This window comes from Heterocephalus glaber, unplaced genomic scaffold (assembly GCF_053883595.1).
Source record: "Heterocephalus glaber isolate CG9 unplaced genomic scaffold, H.glaber_assembly_v1.0 deba00001689, whole genome shotgun sequence".
Classification (NCBI taxonomy): Eukaryota; Metazoa; Chordata; class Mammalia; order Rodentia; family Bathyergidae; genus Heterocephalus; species Heterocephalus glaber.
In genome coordinates this window covers 9,275,539-9,297,309 of record NW_028258414.1, presented here as the reverse complement: position 1 = coordinate 9,297,309, position 21,771 = coordinate 9,275,539, and the positions used below count along the sequence as shown (strand labels likewise).

The 21,771-nt window shown below is 51.8% G+C and overlaps 1 long non-coding RNA gene across 1 annotated transcript; it reads left to right on the top strand.

Annotated features, from left to right (window-relative positions):
* The first annotated feature begins 5,582 nt into the window (after window positions 1-5,582).
* LOC147821854 (uncharacterized) lies at window positions 5,583-9,909 on the top strand. Its single transcript, XR_015446483.1, has 3 exons — window positions 5,583-5,803; window positions 5,926-6,022; window positions 9,237-9,909. It is a non-coding gene; the product is annotated as an uncharacterized LOC147821854 (long non-coding RNA).
* Window positions 9,910-21,771: the final 11,862 nt, after the last annotated feature.

The following is a 21,771-nucleotide window of genomic DNA, read 5'->3' as shown; positions in this document are numbered from 1 at the left end:
TGCTGTTAGCTGTGGCCCAGGGCTGGCGAAGTGACAGACAGCCTTTCACCAAGGGTGATAGCAGTCCCCAAGAGTCCTGCCAAGTCGCATTTTATAAAGAGGAAGAAGGCCCATTTGCCCCAGGTCACTTGCTAATAAGGGACAGAACCGGATCTCCCCTGTCCCGGACCCTGGCAAGCTTGCTGGAGCACAGGTGTGAAATGTCTCAGTCACAGCCGTGTCACAGCACACTGGGGCCTTCCAGGGGTGGAATGGCAGGGGCTGGGCAGACGCACCTACTCCTTTTGCTTTACCATCTTGGGGTGCCGGGTTAGCTCTCCCCACATCTGCATTCTGGGCAGAGGAAGGGGATGGAAGGAACATGTCCTCGCTCCTTAGGGACCATCACTTCTGCTCACAAACCCTTGGCAGGACTCAGTCGCATGATGTGGGCCACACTTTCTTGGTAGCCTTGTCTGCCTTGCCACAGAAGTATGCAGACACTCATGGATGATAGTAAATAAATCCATCTGCATTATCAATGAAATTTTTATTTACAGACAATCCATTGTGTAGATAATCTAGTTCCCACTATTCCCAAAGTATTAGATAACTTCTTGCCACCTCAGAGGCTGGGGAGATAGCTCAGTGATGGAGCACTTGCCTAGCATGTGTGAGGCTGTAGATTTGATCCCTAGTAACTCAAAAATAAATACAGATTTTTAAAAAAACAAAACACTTTTGTACTTTGCAGGCAGCAGGCTGGGTTTGTGCTATGGGCTCTTGCCGGCTGATCCCTGCCCTAGAAAGGAAGAAAGGAGACTGGGACGTAAGCTGCAGCTCCTGCCACAGGAAGTAAGCATAAGAAAAGTCACATGGGAGCCTAGTGCCCCAGAAATAAAAAGTGCTGGGACTTTAGGGATGGAGAGTGAGGGACCAGTGATGTTGGACCCTGTCCACTGCCAACTCAGACTTTTGTCTTCTCTAAGCAGTGGGTGATGCAAGCAGAGCTGTGCACCGTGAACTTAATTTGGAGGTCAGATTCTGTAGGAGTGAGGCTTTGCAGAGCTGGGGAATTGAGCTCAGGGCCTCCTATGTGCTAGGCAAGTGCCAAACCACTCTGCACACCTCTAGCCTCTACCAGCCTCTAGTGTCAAAGCACAGGAAGAGAAAACACAACAGCAGGGACAATGATTTCACTTCCCTGTGTTACAGTTTGGATCAAAAATGTCCCACCAAGTCTCCTGTGTCCAGAGATGGGCTTTCAGGGGGTGACTGGACCAGGAGGACTCTGACTTTATCAATGGATTAACCCATTGGTGCAATTTGATGGCATTTATTGGGAAACCATGGACACAGGAGATAGAACCTAATTGGAGGGAGTGAATCATGGAGGCGTGACCTTGGGACAATATGTGGCCCCCAACCCCTTCCCTTCAGGCTCTTTCTCCTCTCTCTGCTTCCTGGCCACCATGAAATGAACAGCTTTCCGCCACACTCCCAATGCCATGGTGTTTCTGCCTCACCTCAGGTCACAGCAAAATGCAGCCAGCTGACCATGGACTGAGATCACTGAAACCATGAGCCAAAGTAAACTCTTCCTCCCCTGAATTCCTTTTCTCTGCTATTTGGTCACCGTGACAAAAAGCTGACTAATGTACCATAGACTTCCTATTGGTAGATTTCATAACAAAAATTATTCTTGCATCTACTGTGTGATTTATCTGACCTAAATATTTTCACCCCACTCCCTCAGAGATGGTGCTAGGCAAGGACTCAAGACCCTGCACATTGCCCTTGCGCTCTCCCACAGCAACCATCAGGAGAGCAATTTGAGGGACAGGTTCCCAATGTGTGTTTCTGGACGGTGGCATCACCACTGTCAGGGACTTGTCAGAGTGCAAATCCTCAAGCCCCATCTTATGGTTCACATCCATATGTTCCCCAAGAGCCTCATGTGCTCATGGACAGGGCTTTAGGAAGGCGATTGATTAGGGAGCTTAGAGCTAACTGGCTGTTAGGAGGTGAAGACTGGTTCGAAGAGGTGGGGCCTGGAGGCGAGGCCCGGAAGGATTTATCTCCCTCCCAGGCTCCTCCTTTCTTTCTCTGCTTCCTGACCACCTTGCAGTGAGCAACTCTTCTTCACCAGGCCCCTCCACCATGCCATTCTGCCTCAGAGCCAGCCAAAATAAACTTTCCTCCCTTAGATTGTAGGTGCCAGGTATCGAGTCTCAGCGATGAGAAAGTGATCAAGACACACACACACACACACACACAGACCCACAGGATCTGAAACCTCAGGGACAGGCCTTTGATATTGCTTATAACCAGCCTTCTAGATGATTCCAGTGGAGCTGAAGTTTGGGAGCCACTGGGCTTGGGCACTGGGCTGCCAGCAGGAAAAGCTTTGTTCTAGTGCTGGTCCTGGGCCTTCCTGGGTTTGTGACCTTGAGCAAGTCAGCCCTGCCTGGCCCTGCCAAGTCCTTAGGTATAGATGGTGGGGTTGGTCCTGGGAGTCTGAGGAGGGACCAGAGAGTCTTCAAGGTCTCCCCAGGCCCAGCTCTGTCCTGGCCACCACAGGAAACCCACTTGGAGGACTCTTGGCTTCCATGCAGGATGTCTGAGACCAGCCCTGACCACGAGGGACCTCCAGGTGGACCACAGAGAACGGAGGAGCCATGAGCCTCCTCTCAAGCCCAAGACCATTTAGGACCCCCTAGAACTCAAGGACTTGGGCCCCAAAGCACAGGCTCAGCTAGTAAAGGCACCATCTAAGGGGGTCTCTCAACATCACTCCACCTTGTGTGGACCCCCTCTGTGGGTCCAGGGGGAGCAGGAATCGGGGGGAGCAGCTGGTGTGCAATAAAAGCCCCCAAGCCCCAAACTCATGACCTTGGCTTCTGACCCTGGCTTTGCTGCTGCACTCTGCCTGACTTTGAGCAACTCAGTCTCCTGCCTCAGTTTCCTCATCTGCCCACAAAGTCATGACATCTGCCTGGCTCTGAAGCCTAAGGCCAGGTACCTCGTCAAGTTGCAGGTAGGATGTCCCCAGTCTTCTAAGGGGGCCAAGATTTTGGCTCCAGGTTCAACTCCCTTCCTGTGTCTGTGGTCACCCTGGCTGGTAACCCCAGGGTGGCGGGGAAAGGATGAGGGGAAAGTGAGGAGGCACCCTAAGCCACCTAACATCTCCCCAAAGGTTAGCAGCTTAAAACAGCAAATAGTACCATGCTGTGCCAGCATTTCTGTGGGTCAGAAACCCAGGCCTGGCCTCCTGTGTCCCTTGGCCTGCTACCAGTTGTGGCCAGGTCTGCAGTTGGGGACAGGTGACTCCCCTGCGTTGCTGGCTGAGCCCCAGCTTGGCTTGGGCACGGCTGGCCTTGCTGACTATTGGCCAGAGAGTTCTCTTGGGTGTTTGTCACATGCGTTGCAGTGGTGTGGATCCCAGGAGCTCCAGGTGCCTGCCTACCCCGTCTTTATCTTCACAGCCGCCAGTCCCACAGCAGGGGCTGCCTGTCTGATGTCAGGGGCCATGTAGCACCAGGCGCTGCATTCCAGGCCGGGCACTTAACATTCCAGAGGCTTGGGCTAATTAGTGCCTGGCCCAGCCCAGGACCACCCAGCTTCCATCTCCATGGCTTGGCCAGGGGACTCCCTGCGGCTTTGGGCCACTTGAGAGGCCCACAGGTGGACCAGATGTAACAAGGGTCACACGGCAATGAGTCGAGGGAGAGTTGAGGCTGAAGGTCAGGTCCTTTCACCCAGGGCTGTGGGCAGGCGGCAGATGTGACCAGAACCTTTGCTGGGCCTCCAGGGCCGTGAGCTGGATTAAAGTAGATCTCAGGCAAGGGGCTGTTCTCTGAGCCACTGCTTCCTCACATGTAGAAGGGAACTTTTCTGAGATCCCAGAGCCTGTAAGAAAGCCTCTTTCCTGGACCTAACTTAGGCTCTTTGGATTCCCCTTTTTGACTAGGCTGAATCCTAAGGCCTGGTCTCTAGCCAGCCTGGACATTTTCAGCAAGATTCACCTTTCCTTACTGTCCCTTCTGGTAGCCAGGCATGGTGGCACATGGCTGTCATCCCAGCACTCGGGAGTCTGAGGCAGAAGAATCACTGCAAGTTCAAGGCCACCCTGGGCTACATAGTGAATTCAAGGCCAGCTTGAACTACAAAGCGAAACCCTGTCTCAAAAAACAAAAACACTTGATGAAGAAGTATGAACAGCAAATAAATACATGAAAAAATGTTCCACATCACTGATCATTCAAGAAATGCAAATTAAAACAACACTGAGATTCCACTGGCCAACCACTTTGGTGCCAGCCTAAGTGAACTCCTACTGGGTCCTGAGGGATTCTTTAACTCGTTTTGCTAATATTTCACTTAGAACTCTGGTACCTACATTCAAAATAAAACCTGCCCTGGGTTTTCTTTGGGCTGCCTATGCTATAGACTATTAGGTATCAATTAACAAGAATGTCCAAGATTTCTGCGTTCCCTGGGAAGGTGTCCATAATCAATTTTGTAAAAAAAAAAAAAAAAAAAAAAAAAAAAAGTGTGTGGGTGGAGTATAGATGCAGATATTTAAGCTTAATTTAGTATAATGCATCACAGAGTTCTGTTAAATGAAAATGACAGGAGGACATTGTTTTGGGCTAAACTCCCACACTAAGCCGTACACACAGGCAGAAAATCAAAATGGAGTCACTTGCGCTAAGGTTCGTACCACCGAGCTGAAATTTCACTGAGTGCAACAGCCTAACAGCCAAATAAGCTAGTTTCAACTGCATGCCAATGAAGTTTCTTCTGCTTTAGTCTTTACGCCAAAAAAAATTAAAATAAAAATAAATAAACGTGAAGTAACATGATGTTAACCAATCTGTTTGTTTGTCTGTTCTTTCTGTTACCACCTTACACAGAAAGCTACTTCCAGGGCTAGGGTATGGCTCAATGGTAGAGCACTTGCCTAGCATGCACTAAAGTCCAGGGTTCAAACCTCAGCCCTGCAAAAAACAAAAACAAACAAAACAAAAGACCTGTTTTCCCTCCTCTGCCCAGCCTGTTGGATCATCCCTTAACTCCACATTGTGGAAGGGAGGTGTGTCCAATTCTGGAGGAGAAAACAAGGCCAGTTTTGGGATCTTTAACCCTAGTTGTACTTTTGTCCTTTGACAGTCCATCACATTTCTTTAGAAACGAAGTATTCATAGAATCCAAATGAGCAAGTTAAAGATGCTTTTCCAGGGCAGGGGCGGGCAACCTTGTTGCTGGAGAGCCCCCAGCTGCCCATGGCTGGGTGTGGATCTGAGTCCTCTGACCTGCCGGGTCTCTGCTGTGTCCCCTGGACCCGAAGCTTCTTTCTCCCTCCACCTGACCCTCTGACGACAATCGCCACCCTGCAGGGCCCAGGGGCCAGGTCTCAGCGGTTCTCAGTTTAGCACAACCCAGCCCATGGCCACAGTCCTGAGATGGGGCTCTATGGCCCAGTGAGCTCCAGGGACAACCAAGCAAGGCAGGCCACACCCCCAGGGCTGTGACGGGCCTCCTGGGGGCAGCAGGGCGTTGTCCCAGGCCCCTGGGGACCCATAACTCACATGCCACAGAGCTGTGGTGGGTATGAGGTCAGCCTCCCTGCCGGCCCAGCCTGGTCTGGGGGCGCTGGCAGGCCTTGCCTGGGCTTCCCAAGGAGCCCCCCCGCAGTGCAGCCCAGCCAGCTTGGTTCCTTCTCAGACTTATCTGGTGAACACAGTCACGTGAGCCTGGAGAATTGGGGGCTCTGCAGAGGCCCCCCAGGGCCTTTTCCAGGCAAACCACAACAGTAAGGCAGGTAAGTGTTCAGGAGCCCCATGCCGGCCCCTGGAATCGGTCGGACTCAAATGCCTGGGCCGCTGTGTGACTCTTCCCAAACTGGTTAACCTCTCTGGGGCTCTGCTTTCTCCTCTGTCAAAGAGAGGTGGTGTGAATGCCTCCCTCCCGGAGTTGCCATGAGGATTTCATGAAGCGAGTCAGAGGAAGCAGCTGGCTTTTTTCATGGCAGCCACAGAAGGTGAGATCCCACTATGCCTTTTTTTTTTTTTTTGTACCAGGGATTGAACTCAGGACTTTGCCCTTGCCAGGGAAAGTGGCACCACTGAGCTAAATCCCAGGCCCCCACTGTGCCTTTTTTGATATTGGGTGGATGCTTTATCTGTATGCAAAAGAAACTCACTCACGTAAAGTAGCTACACCAAGAAAAAGAAAACCACGGGGCAGGGAGAAGAGAGTTGGAGATAGGAGCTGGGGTGTCCCCTGGAACCCAGGTATAGACCCTCCGGGCTCCCCTGCTCTCACCTAGCTTCTCCGCTCCTCGTCCCCATGTGGTCCCCAGCCTCGTCTTCTCCCGGTCAGCGGTGGCAGCTGTGGCCCCAGGCTGGGGCCAGCTCAGCAACTGCGGAACGTGTGGCTTTGGATAAATGTGGCGAATCCCACTGGGCACCCATGGCTGATGCACTGGGGAGCAGCTCCCACCTAGGGTGTGACAGGGGGCTGGAGAAGCCACAGGCGTCTGCCTCAGGGGTGGTGCTGTCCCCACTCCTTAGGTAGACCTCGTGCCCACCCAGCCTCCGTCAGGTGCGAAGCATTGCGCTTCCCTTCCAGGTGCGCTGATTTTGTTTGTGGAAAAAACTGTATCTCTCCCCTCATCCCACCTGCAACATATACAGAGGAGGCTCTGGGCATTAGGAAGCTAAAATGTCTCCAGGTGGGCCTAGTGGTGCACACCTCTAGTTCCACCTACTCAGGAGGCTGAGGCAGGAGGACTGCTTGAACCCAGGACTTTGAGACCAGCTTGGGCAACATAGTGAAATGCCATCTCAAAAACAAAAGCTGTAATCACGGTTGTCCTTTTCAGTGCAGTGCGTTGAGCCCAGGGAATGGAAACCCTCACATCCCCTGGGGCCCTGGAAGGCTGAGAGGTGGGGTCAAGGGTGAGGGGATCAGGGAGGTTCTGCGTTTTCCAGGGGTGACCTCGAGCCACTCTGCAGCTGGGGATGGGGGCTTCCAGTTGCCTGGCTGTGTGAGGAGGAGCTGGAGTCCAGGCCAGGCCAGGTGATGCTCTTCTCCCTCAGCCTGGGGACCCCTAGAAGAGCAGGGCATCTCCCCTCAGAGGCCTCCAGGCTGAGGTCAGAGCCCTGAGAGCCAGCACCTTCCTGTCCTGACAGCACCCCATCATCTGCATCTCCCTTGGGCAGTATTGGGCAGGAAGGGACCTCCAGGCAAGAGGGAAGCAGAGAGCCAGGCATGGTGGTGCACGCCTGTAATCCAGCACTCAGGAGGCTGAGGCAGGAGAATCACAGGTTGGAGCCCAGCCTGGGCAACTCAGTGGCTTATCAAGACCCTGTCTCAAAATAAAAAATAAGAGGGCTGGGGATATAGTTCAGTGGTTTTGCCACCTGCCGCACAAGCACAAGGACCCCAGTTCCATCCCCGCCACCAATAAATAAAGAAAGAAAGAAAGAAAGAAAGAAAGAAAAATAAAAAATAAGAGTTGGGGATGTAGCCCAGCAGGCATTGCTGGGTTCAATCTGCAATACTGGGAGGAAAAAAATGAGATTAAAATATAGAAATAAAAACTTAAAAAACCAAACCTCAGCCCTGGGTAAATTCCTTGGTGCCTCCGTCCCTCGGTTTCCTCATTGATAAAAGGAGGGTGAGAGTGACACCTCGAAGCACATAGGAGATGGCATGTGGGAAGTCCGGGACAACTGTGGGTGACAAGGGTGATGGCACCCAGGTGGGTTCTGTGGTGGCTCTGAGTCAGGGACTGGGACAGAGCAGGGGGGCAGGTTTCAGATGGAAGGCAAAGCCAGTGACCCAGCACCGGAAATGTTGTCAAGAACCACCAGCCCAGATCGCATCAGACTAAAACCCTTCTGCACAGCAGAGGAGAGCACCCAGGGGAAAGAGTCGGCCTGCAGGATGGGAAACGACTCTATTTGTCTGTTTGTTGTTTGAGATAGGATCTCACTATGTAGCCCAGGCTGGCCTCAAACTCACAATGTGCTCCTGCCTCAGCCTCCCAAGTCCTGGGATTACAGGTGTGTGCCACTGTGCCTGGCTATAAATTTTTCTTTAATATATTTATGCAGGTCTGTGTCTGGGCCCTCTATTCTGTCCATTAACTTACCTGTTCTTTTGCCAACACCACACTGTGTTATTACTGCATCTTCATAGGAGGTTTGAGGTTAAGGAGTGTCAGTCCTCTGACTTTGTTCTTGTTTGTAAACTTACTGGCCACTCTGTCGAGACACAGGCGCTAGTCAGGGCCGTGCTGACTGTAGAATAAGTTGGGAAAGAACCAGGTCTTTAACAGCATTGAACATTCCTATCTTGAACACAGAATAGGTGAGGTGCTTCTTTGTGTGTCCATGTGCGTTTTAACTCAAGTGTCTGATGTTAGATTTCCCTCCAAGTGGTCACCGTCCTGGTCATTTCCAAAGCAGCTGGTGCCAGAGATGGTGGCAGACACATGCAGGGACACCAGTGAGTCCAGGGGGCTGGGCTGGGACAGCCCTAGTTCTTCCCTCCTCCCGCCCCCTGTTCCCTTTCTTGGCCTTCTCCTTCTCTTCCCCCTTCTGCTCCCCCAGCACCACCGCAATGCTGGTCTTGTGAGGGCCGCCCATAGGTGGCTGGGTGAGGTGGCCAAGGGTCAGCTCGTCCTCAAGCGTGGAAAAGTACACTTTAGGGAGCAATGAGGGCCAGGAGCTCACAGGAAGGTCACAAGGTCCCAGGACAACCAAATGGAGCAGCTGCCACCCTGGGCAATTGCTCGAGCCCACCGCCAAGGAGGTGCCCACCTGCCAGGGAAAGGCAGAGCAGCCCTACCTGGAAGAGCAGCCCCAAGGCTTCGGGGGCAGCAGGGTGGCAGGGCAGAGGCAGGCTGGGCACCTGTGCGCTGTCTTTTTTTTTAATCCTGCATGCTAGGCAAGCCCTTTACCCCTGAGCTACACTCCCAGCCATTCCTTTTTTTTTTTTTTTTTTTTTTTTTTGGTACTAGGGATGGAGCTCAGGACCTTGCACTTTCGAGGCAGGCAGCAGAACCACTGAGCTAAATCCCTGGCCCACCCCAAGCCCTTCTTAATTTTTTAAAATTTTGAGACAAGGTTTTACCAAACTACACAGGCTGGCCTCGTACTTGTGATGGTCCTGCCTCCACCTCCCCAGGTAGCTGAGATTACAGGTGTGCAGCCACGCCCAGCCCTCTTTCCTTTTTCTTTTGCCAGGGAGAGCCTGCACCACTGAACTACATTCCTGGCCCTCTTCCTCCTTTTCCAGAGACAAGGATTAAGTGGTGGAGCTGGAAAGCCCGAATTTTAGAAAAGTCCAAGGGAGTCGGGTGTGTTGGCACACCCCTGTCATCCTAGCGCTCTGGGAGGCTGAGGCAGGAGGACAGAAGTTCAAGCCCAGCCTCAATGACTTAGTGAGTTACTGAAACTCTGTTTCAAAATAAAAAATCAAAAAGTTCTCGGGGTGTGACCCATGCCAAGGCCCTGGGTTCAGTCCGAGTGGAGCAGGGTGATAAAGGAAGTGAAGATGGCGGGGGAGCTCCCCTGGGTGAGAGTGTCCAAGCCTGGGGTTAGTTTTACCCCGCTGAGCTCTCAGGCTCCGGGTTTTTGAGGGTACCTTGGCTGTGCCAGAGCCCAGGCTGCACTCAGTGTACTGGGCCACACCTTATAATCCAGGACTCAGCAAGACCCCTCTCCCACCTCCCAGCCTCCCTCTTGTCCCCCAGTTCTTTGTGGGAGCTCTGCTGGGGTGTGGTGGTGCATGCCTGTCATCCCAGCACTCTGCGAGGCTGAGTCAAAAGGAGCCATAGGTTCCAAATCAGCCCGGGCAACTTAGTGACTTAGCTAGACACTGCCTCAAAAGAGAAAGGCTAGAGGTGTAACTCAGTGTGAAGGCCCTGGGTTCAATCCCCAGTATAGAAAAAGAAAGAGAGGGAGGGAGGGAGGGACAGAGAGAGGGGCCAGCAGAGCTCCCTGGGGAGAGATCAGCTAGCCACACACACTAGTCCAGCAGCGAAGCTACATCCGGTCTCCCTGCGGTCCCAGCTCTTCAAGCAGCCCCCTGTCCCTGTCGATGGCAAAAGGATCACAGGCCCTGACCGATGGCTGAGCCTCCATCTCCCTGTGTTTAGGGACAGCCACAGGCGGATCGCAGGTGACTTGCTGGTCCTTAAAGCAGTGCTTCCCAAAGCACTCAAGTCCACACTGCTGGGCCTGCAGACTTCTCCAGGCCCCAAGAGGTGCTGGTTCAAGCCCCAACCCCTCTGAGGCCTCTCTGCGCCGGCTCCCTCTGCCTGGCCTGGTGCCTGGGCCCAGGGCCCCCCACCCCCATCCACGCTGTTTGCATTCCTGGGCCCTGCGTCACCACGGACAGTGGGCGTGTCTGCAGGGCCCGCCACCCCTAGCTGCTGGCGTCCTGGGCTGGGCTGGGTGGCCACGCCAGCTCACTCCGAAGGAGGCCCGTGACTCACACTTCCTCCCGGATTCCGGGAAATGCCCTCCCCTGCCCTGCTCCGCTTTCTTCTGCTTTAATGAGATGTTCTCTGCGAATTCCATGGCAACCCCAGGACAGGGGGGCTGGGAGGGGGAGGCCAAGCACATGCCCAGGAGGGGCCCAAGGGCTCCCATGGCACTTGTGTGCACACGCACTCCCACCCTCTTGGCAGCCCCGACCCGAGCCCCCAGCCCGCCTTGGAGCTGTGGTCCGGGAGGGCCAGCCCCAGAAATGCTTGCTTTTATTAAAAAGGAATGGGCTCACAAAGGCATGACTGTAGGAAAGGTTGTAATTTGCCCAAATAAAACTTAATTTGATCCATGAAATAGCTGTGGTTTATTGTGTAATAGATGTGCTATGTGTTTCGATTTAATAGAAGCCAGTATAATAGGGGGCCTGGTAGGGGCCTCTGGAGGCCGCTCCTTCCCCATGCACAGTAGGGCCACACCGCTGCCCTGGTGGCCCAGCCCTCAACCAAACAAGACAGAGAAGGGCTGCCGGGGACCATGGGCCCAGGCCGAAGAGTCTCTCGGGAGACATCCCCACGGCACAGGAGGAACAGAGAGGAGGAAAGAAAGGAAAACCGCCCTTTTCCCAAAGCAAGGCTGAGGTGTGAGTGTGGGGAGGGGCGTGGGGCTGGAGTCACTTTCCCAGCTGCTGCTGCTGGGCTGAGAGGGCCATGGCCACGGGCTGCTGGAAAAAGAGGGCCAGGACTGCTGGGTCGTGGAGAGGCAGTGGGTAGAGGAGGGGTAGGGGGGCTGGGGCTCGGGGCTCAATGGGGACTGTGGGTGTTGCCCTAAGCACTTCCTGTGTTTGATTGCATTTAGTTCTCACAACAGCCCATACAGCAGGTACCAGCAGCCCCATTGTTAAGTGAGGAAACTGAGGCAGGGGCAATGGTTTGCCTAACATCAAAGTCACCCTTTGACTTCCGCTGCCTCCTGTGACTGGAGATGGTGCCTTCCTAGCAGCCCCCATAGACCCCATCTTCCCAGGCCTTTCTGGGGCTCTGATGCCTGGGCCCAGGTTGCTCTTCCCATTGCTCAATTTCTTTCAAAAAGGTCTTGACTTGGCTCAATTCGACCTTGGACAAACTCCTGAAGTTCATTTGTGAAATGAAGATACTTACACGAGGCTGCTTTGAAAATTAAATGAGATTACATATAAAAAGAATATAAACGAACAGTTACAGGAAAAAAAAAAAAAAGAATATAAACCATGGCCGGGGATTTAGCTCAGTGGTCCTGCTACCTGCCTCACAAGCATAAGGTCCCGAATTCGATCCCCGGTACCAAAAAGAAGAATATAAATCAGGGCTCGGCATTCAGTAGGTGCTGATTAAGTGCATGTGTTTCTAATAAGTCCCAGTGAGAATACGCTATGTCAGGTAAGTGCTGGACCTTATTTTGGGAAGCAGAGCAAGCTGGATTTGAATTCCAAGTCTCCAATTTACTCACCATACATCTGGACAGGTACTTCTTACTTCTTTGAATCTCTGTTTCACCATCTGAGGACATACCAAAAAAAATTTTTTTTTTTTTGAGACAGGGTCTCACTGTAGTTCAGACTGGACTTGAACTCACTATGTAGCCCAGGCTGGCCACCAACTCATGGCAATCCTCCTGCCTCAGCCTCCCGAGTGCTGGGATTATAGGTGTGCACCACCACACACCATGTTTTTATGAGCCTGCCTTCCCACTGGATGGCACTCAGCATTCACTGTATTTCTGATCACACCTCGTAAGAGGACTTCCAGAACTGAGCCAGAAAGTGGCTAGAAAAATGGGAGAAGTGTGTTTCAGGCAAGGGGTAGGATTTAGAGGGGCACGAATGGTGATGCACCTTTTACTGTAAGAAAAATTTTAAACACCATATATTTTTATCACTCCCTGTACAAACTTCAATTACACAAAACACCAGCAGTGGAAATGTCTAATGGAGGTTTCAGTTTGGTTATGGAGATTCTGGTTTTGTAATTATGACTCATGATGAAGTTTAATATAATAAAGATATGACTTCTATAGAAAATTTGAAAAAAAGAGGGAAGTATAAGAGAAAAACGATACAGAAAACATCACCAATCCAGCTCCCACATAGATTTGCTGGTTATATTTTATATTCACGTACATGTGAATTAATAGCATTGTGTCAATATGCATGTGTAAATTCAGCATTTTATATGAGCCAGGATGGATTCAGTGCTTGTGCATTATCTACGCATAAATGAAGCATCCTATTACATAGATGTAGGTTTATCATCTGCTTTTTTCCCATCTGACATCACAAAATGATGATTTTTTCTCATATAATTAAAAACATTCTAAAATGTGATATTTTTCTTCCTAAAAATAACATATGCTTCTGGTAAGGTAAACAGTGCAGAAAAATAGAAAGTGGAAAGGAAAAAAGAAACCCATTCTACCTCAATTTGCCCTTCCATTTCCCAAGCATAACTACCATTAACAATTACACGGGATTTTTTTAGGCTGAGGCACATGCCTGTAATCCTAGCTACTCAGGAGGCTGAAGCAGGAGGATCCCAAGTTCCAGGCCACCCTTGAGAGCTTAGTGAGACCCTGTCTCAAAGTAAAAATGGGTTGGTCATGCAGCTTAGTGGGAAGGCCCTGTGTTCAATCCTCAGTACCCCTCCCAAATATTACACAGGACTTTTAAAGGCTACATAATATTTTGGCACATATGGTGCCTTCCTATAATTTCCTGTTAATAGACATTTAGAATTTTTTTCTGTTATTAGAAAAATAGCTGGGCATGGTGGGGCATACTTGTAATCCTAGCACTCAGGAGGCTGAGGTAGGAGAATTGCCGTGAGTTCAAGGCCAGCCTGAACTATGTATCGAGACCCTGTCTCAAAAACAAACAAACCAAAAAGAAAAATAAATATTTCTCAGGAAAGCTCCCCAGAGGCAGAATTACTGGAACAAAGGGCATCAATTTTTCCCTTCTGTGAGAAACGTTCTCATTATGTTGCCCCAAACCCCTAGGCCCAAGAACATGAACATCTTTAAGGCTTAAATCTTTTTGCCATGTTGAGAAATTGATTTCATAAGCCAGCCCCATTTACAATCCCATTGGCAGATAAGGAAAACATGCAATTCTCCTCATATTACAAGCCACTTTACCCCCACTCCGTGGAGCACAACTTTTTTGGGGGGATACTAATAGAGATAAACTCAGGGCCCCCCACATACTAGGTAAGCACTCTGCCACTGAAATACAGCCACAACCTTTTTAAATTTATCTTTATTTTGAGACAAGTTCATGCTAAATTGCACGTTGGATCCTCCTGCCTCAGCCTCCTGAGTGTTGGGAGCATGGGTGTGCAGCACCACACCTGGCTCTGCATTGGTTTTAATTTCTATTTGTAGAGCACTCACCAGGTGCCAGGCCCCTCGGCCTCCTGCTTGGGGACACAAACACCAGCACAACCCAGCTACAGTCCTCAGGCAACAACCAACCCAGGAAGAAATCAGGCCGCTAAACAGTGATATCACAAGGGAGGCCTCAGGGGCAGGTGAGAGAGCTGTACTAGGTGAGAGAACATTAGGGTCTGGGTCCCAGAGGAAGGGTTTGAGATGCCAATGTACTAAGAGAAAACCAAGACACACAAGCAACAGGTAACCCAAACCGGCTGGTGTGTGTCTATAATCCCAGCTGCCCGGGAGGCTGAGGCAGGAGGATCGAAGTTCAATGGAGGCCAGCCTGGGCAACTTAGTGAGACCCTGTCTGACAATAAAAAATTAACATGGCTGGGGTGTAACTTGGGACTCCTTGGCTTCAATCCCCAGTACAGCAACCAAACAAAACAATAAAACAGGTAAAGGTAACCCCAGGGGACCAGAGTGGCTGGCAGAGTGGGAGGTGGCACTTCTTATTCTGGCCACTCTGTTCATGGACAGGCAGAAATTCATTCAGTATCATGAGAATTGTGCATGTAAAGGACAAAAAAGGAGTTTAACAATTAAGCAATGGGGTGGGTGAAGGGTATTCAAAGAAGAGGCATCACCACCTGGGCAGGCCAGCTGGGTTCACCTCGGTCCAACCCAGGGCCTCGCATGCCCCATACAGAGTGTGGACCCTACCAGCAGCCGGTGCAGGGCTCTGCCTAGGGCTGTGCTCCCAGAAGACCCACCCGGCTGCATCCTAGAGGAGGAAACACAAGCAGGTATCAGAGGCAGGCAAGGGACCAGGAGGGACAGCTGTGGTGACGTCACAGGGAGACGGCACATGCAGAGCCACAGAAGCTGGTTGGGGAAGGAGTTCAGCCTGGAGGCACCTGGTCTCGTTCCCTTCAGGGGAACCGTGGGTGGCAAGCCCACTGGCTGCTCCAATCCCCCAGCCTCCCAGCCTCCCTCCCAAGGATGCTGTCCAGGCAGTGCCCAGGCTCAGGCTGAGACAGGAAGCTGGGGCCAGAGTCCATGGGTGTGCAAGGTGTGTGGCAGAACTGAATGATGGATCGGAGCTGGTGAACCTGCCCAGGGTCCCCACTTGGCTGTGTGACTTCAGGCGATCACTCAACTTCTCTAAGGTTGCCTCTCTGAACTGAGGACAGCATTTGGCAGACACCGAGGTGTCCTGTGAGCAGCTGATGGGCGAGGTTACCCTCAGGGCCCATGACTCATGTGTGTGTCCACACCTTCAGGCAGGTGGCAGCAGTCGGCCCCATGTCCTGACTGTAGGGTGCAGGAGCTGGGCTATTGCACACTTTTTCCTATAACTTCTCAGGTTTTCGGTAAAGTTAAGGCAAGAAGCAGTCAAATTGTGGAAAGCAAGAAGCATCATGCCTGGCAGACAGATTTGTTTCTGGGTTCCTAACATCGTGGCTCGAACTGGTGCATTCAACTGGAACAGGGCCACCAAAACCTGGAAAAGTGTCCCAAGCAGTGACAGCCACAAGATAGGGTCAAAAGTTCAAGGCACTCAGGCCAGATTCGATCAGGGGTCCTGAGTCTGGAGCCAGGGAACAGTGGGGATAGGAAGGCCTGCCAGGCAGCCTTAGCCAAGAACAAACTCACTGTGGGCATCTCCATGGTGCCCCATGCAGGTCACTCAGCAGCTTCTGATTGTTTCTGTTCCTCAGCTTCAAAGAGGGTCATCGTTCATTTGCCAGGCTATGGTTTTCCAAGTGGTAGATGAACCAAGCCATTAGCTACGTGCAGGAGCCAGGAAAAATACGCCAAGCTTTGAGCAGGGGCGTGCTGGCCAGAGCTGTGAGAACACACTGAGCTCTGCCACTGGCTGGGTGACAGTGCCTGCTTCTGGTCTGCAGAACTGGCATGGAAGCTGAAGGACTACAGCAGCTTGGTGGGCACCACCATGCTAGGACTTGGTGCAGCCATTCACAAACCAAGTGAAAGCACTTAGGGGAGCCTCTGTGAATCCTGTGGAGCCAGCAGCTTCACTTCTGGGAGTGGAGCTGGGGAATAAGGGCTTTCCAAAGAGCTGTGGGGCTGAGATGCTGCTGGGACCCGGCCAGCACATCCCCAAGGCCACCACTCCTGGTAGTCACTGGTTCTGAATGAGCCACCCCAGGTGGCAGCATCAGGCCACACGGGCAAAAGACCTCTGTGGGTCAGGGGTTCAGTGTCCTGAGAGCCCAGTAGCAAGCATTAAAAGGGGTGTGCCTAACCAAGGGGAGCCTCTGGGCTTCAATGAGCAAGATCACCCGTCACCTCTTCCTTCCTTCCTTCCTGGATGGCTTTTCCCCATCTAGAGTCTCCTGAGGACAGGAAAGTGCAGTCACCTGATCATTAGAGCCTTGCCATGGTCCAAAGGATCATGGGAGTTTCTCTTTCTGGCCCTAAGCCCATCTCAAACCCCATTGGCTCAACCCAGGCCTCCCTCCCACCATACACAGGGTGGCAGTTGGGCTGCCTATCTCCAGAGACCAATAAAAGTTTGAGTCCCTCTCTTCCCCAGGTTTCTCAGTGTGCTTGAGGGTGAGCACCTGAACTTTGGCTCCCTTGGAGACATGGGACTCCAGCCCCATCCCAGTCCTCTTCCTCGTAAAGCAGCTGAGGTTGGGGTGGCAGCAGCAGAGGGAGAGGTGAGGGGTGACCCGGACCCAGCAGCCATAGCCGAACTGCCGCCTGGCTGGGGCCACGGGCTTGCTGCCCTCTGGCCAAGCTGGGATGGTTCACAGAGAGCACAACTTTCTAAGGAGGTCACCTGAATCCGGGACCCCTGCCGGTTATTACTAATGTGGCGTCTTTTGAGTTCTCAGGGTTCAACACAGGGATTCGGGAGATGGGCTCAGGGCGGCAGTCAGTCTAACTCTCCTTGGGCCCATTTCTTATTTTCCCATGGGGCACTGCTGGAATTAGACTCGCACTGAGTTTCCTCTGAGAGTTTGTCTCAGGCCAATTCCCCAAGCAGGCCAAAATCCCTGTGGTAAAAAACAAAACAAAACAAAACAAAAACCCTGAGACTTTTTTACTGTCACCTCCAAATGGACCTCGAGTTGGTGTGGTGGGCTGCGGGAGGGGCTTATCTACCCTTCAAACGCACCAGTGCCCCAACCTCCATGTCCCTGTGTGCATGGCCTCAGTGCTAATGATCCCCAGGTGCTGTCCACAGCAATAGCCTGGAGTCCCTCCTTCCAGTCTCAGATACAGGGCATCTCTGCAGCTGCCATCTGAGAGGCAGGAGACCTTCTGCCACCCACCCCCAGGACAAATCCTATCTGAGTCTCTTTCCATGCAGGAGGACTTGGGCCTGCCCTCGATCTCTCCAGAGTCCCTCCTCCTCAACAAATGGTCAGGGGCTGTGAAGAGTCTGGGATTTTACCTTCTTTACAAGATAAGAAGGGAAATAGTGTGATAAAAACTACAGTGAATGTTTAAAATGTTTTTAAAATTTTATTGCAGTAAAAGACACACCACCTCCTCAATATTCTCCCCCTTGCTTCGAACATATTTATCGCATTGTTCTTTTTTGTTACCAGGGATTGAACTCGTGTCCTTGTGCTTGCAGCGCAGGTGACAGAACCACTGAGCTAAATCCCTGGCCCTTTATCCCATCATTTTTCCACTTTCTGAAGAAGTTCTGGAAGTCTTCTTTCATGAGTATGTTCAGCCGTGCTGTGTGGCTGCCTCACTGTCCTGAATTGATTCAAACCATTTACCTTCCATGGTCAGTTTAACTTTGGGGAAGAGCCAGAAGTCACACAGTGTGAGATGTGGTGAATAAGGTAGATGAAGACACACAGTCACATTTTTATTTGATGAAAATTGCTGTAATCATTTTGAATCTATTAAGGACATTGAAGCAGCCTCGAGAGCATGACAGACACTCATGAAAGAGGACTTCCAGAACTGCTTCAGGAAGTGGCAAGAATGATGGGGGATAAGTGTATTTGTACTGTAATGAAACTTTAAAGAAAAAAATTAAGTATTGACTATTTTTTATCACACCTTGTAGCGTGCCCCTGTTCCCCAGGTGGTAGCATGAAAGTCAGGAGATCTCTGAGTCAGAGACAAAGGACTCTGATGACTCCCCACATGAGCATCACATCTGCATTGTCTTCCTGTGCCATGGGGAGTAAGAGGGGGACATCTGCATGCTTGGTGGGGTATTGACACGTGAGGAGCCCTGAGCCTAGGGAGCCCACATCTTGGACAGTGGCAGTACACATGCAGTCGGGGCCTCTTGAGATGTGCAGAGACCCCTGACAATCACCCCTACACTGCATCATTCTTGTGTGTGCATGGGAGGACGTCACCCTCATTTCACATGGGAGAAAACAAAGCCCTGCCTGGAGGAGATGCATGAAATGCCCAAGTTCCCAAACTGGAGACTGGCAGGGCCAGGGTTCAACGCTGCACCAAAGGCGTCCTTCCTCTCAGCTGTCCCCTCCAGCAGTGGGCAGCTCAGGCACAGGGGTCCTGGAGGACAGAAGGGAATCAATCCCTCTGTCCAGGCAGCGTACCTATGGCTCCTCGGTTGCCTACTTCCCTGCATCTCTTCTTGCCCCAGCCACGGAAAATCCAAGACCCAGCTGATTCCCAAAGTCTTTGGGTTCTCTGTCACTTGGCCCCACCTCCCAGGGTCTAGGAAATGTCACAGAAGCCTTCCGATGACGTCTCCTGCTTAGGCCAGGGCCAGGCCAGCCTGAGCCCTCCCTTGAGGAGCACTCAAGGAGGCAGAGCGGATGTGTGGATGCCCCAACCTCAGCAGAAGCTGCTGCGGTGCGCCCTATGCTGACTTCCTGCAGGCTTCGAGGGTTCTGGTGACCATGGCAGGTGAGCAGGGTCCTGGTGATGGTCCTTGATGGGACTAAGTGGCCCCAGAGGTCACAGCTCAGACCCCTGAGATCTCCCAGAGTGAAGAGAGCCCAGGAGCTGCCACACTGACCCAGGGCACTTGGCGTCCTGGGGACCTGATATGGGTTTGACATTCATTAACATTTTAGACAGAATAAAGGAGGGGATTTGTAGAGTCAAAATAGTCATCATCACAGCCAGGAATGGGAAACTCCCTGTTCCTTCCGTAGGGAGGGAAAGGGAAGAAGGGTGAGAGGGTCAGCATTAAAGGGCTGGCTTCAAGCCAGGTGTGATGGTGCACCCCTATGAGCCCAGCACTCAGGAGGCTGAGACAGGAGGTTCCCCATGAGTTTGAGGCCAGCATGGGCTACATAATGTGTTCAAGGCCACCCTGAACTCTATAGCAAGACGTTGTCTCAAAAACCAAACCAAACCAAACCAAACACCCCATGAAACTAAGGCAAAAAATGATAGTTGCTAACAAAGCAGATAAAATAGAGCAAGCTAGAAAGGAAATAAAAGAGTAAGAGGCAAAAGTACAATAAGGAGAAAGAAATTCTGAACAGGTTTCTAAAACAATTCAAAAAGAAGTGGGAACCTTTCAGAAAGAAGTAGTGAAGGACTTTAAAACTGTTATCATCAAGCATTTTGACTCATTAGTACAAACATAGCCAAAGCTGATAAAATACCCAGGCTTTCTTGCCTGAAGCTGAAGCTGAAGCCACTGCCTGGCAATGAGACTGTCCCTGTTAGAAAGATGCTGGACTCCACTGAGAAACCATTCAAAACCATCTATCTGTCGGTCTTACTTTCTCGTTGCTGGGACACAATACCCGGGACCTACAAGTTAAGAGGAAAGGTTTATTTCAGTTCACAGTTTGCAGTGGTTTCAGTCCATAGTAGGCTGGCTCCAAGGCAGGGCGGCTTGGCAGAGGGGCCTGGGGGCAAGACAAACAGTCCATGGCAGGGTAGTCAGGAAGCAGCGAGACTTCCTTCTTTCCCTTTTTATCCCATCCAGGCTGAGCGGAAAGCCTATTTGTTGGTGTCACCCACACCCAAGGGTATCACATATCCTTGATCCAGCCACTCCCAAAAGACCCACCTAAGAGCACATGAGGCTTTGGGGAGAAATCTAGATATAAGCCATAACTCTACCATCTATCTATCTATCTATCTGTCTATCATCTATCCGGGTTTTTGTTTTGTTTTGTTTTTTGAGACAGGGTCTCACTATGTAGTTTAGACTGGACTTGAACTCACTATCTAGCCCAGGCTGGCCTCAAACTCATGGCAAACCTCCTGCCTCAGCCTCCTGAGTGCTTGCATTATGGGTGTGTGGCATCATATCTGGCTTGAAACCATCTAAATGAACCATTATATTTTTTTAGAAAGTTACAATGGCAAACTTTACAATAGACATATTTTACCATAATGTAGACTCATAGCCTGCCCTCTCACCTTCCTTGTCTGTCTCTTCCTTGCCAAAGCCTTTGGGGCTGGGCTCAGGGGTGGCTCTGAGGCGGCACCATGTCATGACTGTGGCCTCTTGTGCCACTACCTTGCTGTGTGACGCTGGTGAGCGCCTTGCCCTCTCTGGACCTCAGTTCAGGACAGCTGTTGCAGCATATGCACCCAGAGTTCCCTGGGCCTCTGTAAGTCATCCAGGGGATGTCCCTGTCCCATGGAATCCTGGGAGTCTCAGGGCTGGAGCCCTGGGACCAGGGGAGGCCTGAGAGTTCCCAGGGCCTGAGGGAGACACCAGCTGGGAGTTGCCACGGATATGCAGGACACTAATAAACACCGCCATGCCTGCTAGGTCTTGGAGTTTATACAACGCCCACACCCACACCTCCAGACCCTCTCATTCCACAAACATCCGGGAGCCCCACTCTGCCTAAGAGGGACGGGAGGGGTCACCAGCGAGTTTGGAGCTGGGGTAGGACAGCAGGGGCTGGGAAGTCAGAGGAGAGGACAGCAGACACCGGCAGAGAGGCAGAGGATGGGGGCCGCAGGGAGCCCTGGGTAGAGGGCACAGGGGCCACCCCAGCCTGGTGGTGGAGGGGACGGTCGTGCTGGGTGGAGAATTAGAGGAGAGGGGCAGGGGTCATCTATGGGGGTCCTTGTGTCCTGAACAGGGACATCACAGGGGTCACCGACTCTACTTACCACCCAAGGAAATGGGTCCACACAGGCACTTTGACTGCCCTAAGCCACCAGCAAGTTTCTGGATCCGGATTTGAGTCCTTACTTAATATTCAACAGTTCTGAGAGCTGACAGGGAGGAACTCAGGGCCGTGTCATTACCAGGTGGATAGCTTGAGTCAGGATTCTTACAGGGAGGGAACAGAGACTGCAATTAACTTACCCAAGGTCAAACAGCTGGGAAGTGGCAGGGTCCAGACTAGAACAAAGGAGCTGGAACACTTAAGCCCCCTGCACTGTGTGGGCTGGGACACAGGGGTGAGGGTGTAGAGCACCAGGAAGTCCCCGGAGATGAATGAATCCCATGTACCTGCTGTGTGACCTCTGCCCACTCACACTCCCTTTGGGCCTCAGGTTGTACCATGAGATAGGAACACAAAATCTCCCTGGATCCCTCACTCTCCCAGTCTGCCCCAACAACAGACACACCCAGAAAGAAAGTGGGCAGAGGTCAGAGAAGTGGGTGACACAGGGAAGACAATGGAGAGATAAACCCTTCTCCAAACCCCTGCAGGATCCCCCTGGGGTAGAGGTGCTTGAGCTCAGGTTTGGGGACAGGAAGTTCCAGAGCCTGCAGGGCCCAGGGACGGGCCTTATTTAGAAAGTGTGTCCATCGAGCCTGAGTCACCCCAGACCTTGGGTGGCCTGGAAACCGCAGAGCTCCACCCAGCACTGCTCTGGGGCAGCGGCTCCTGGGAGCCAGGACCAGGACTGGCCTCACAGACCCCCAAGAAAGGATGCCTTCTCCTGGAAGTTGCCCAATACATCACCAAGGTGA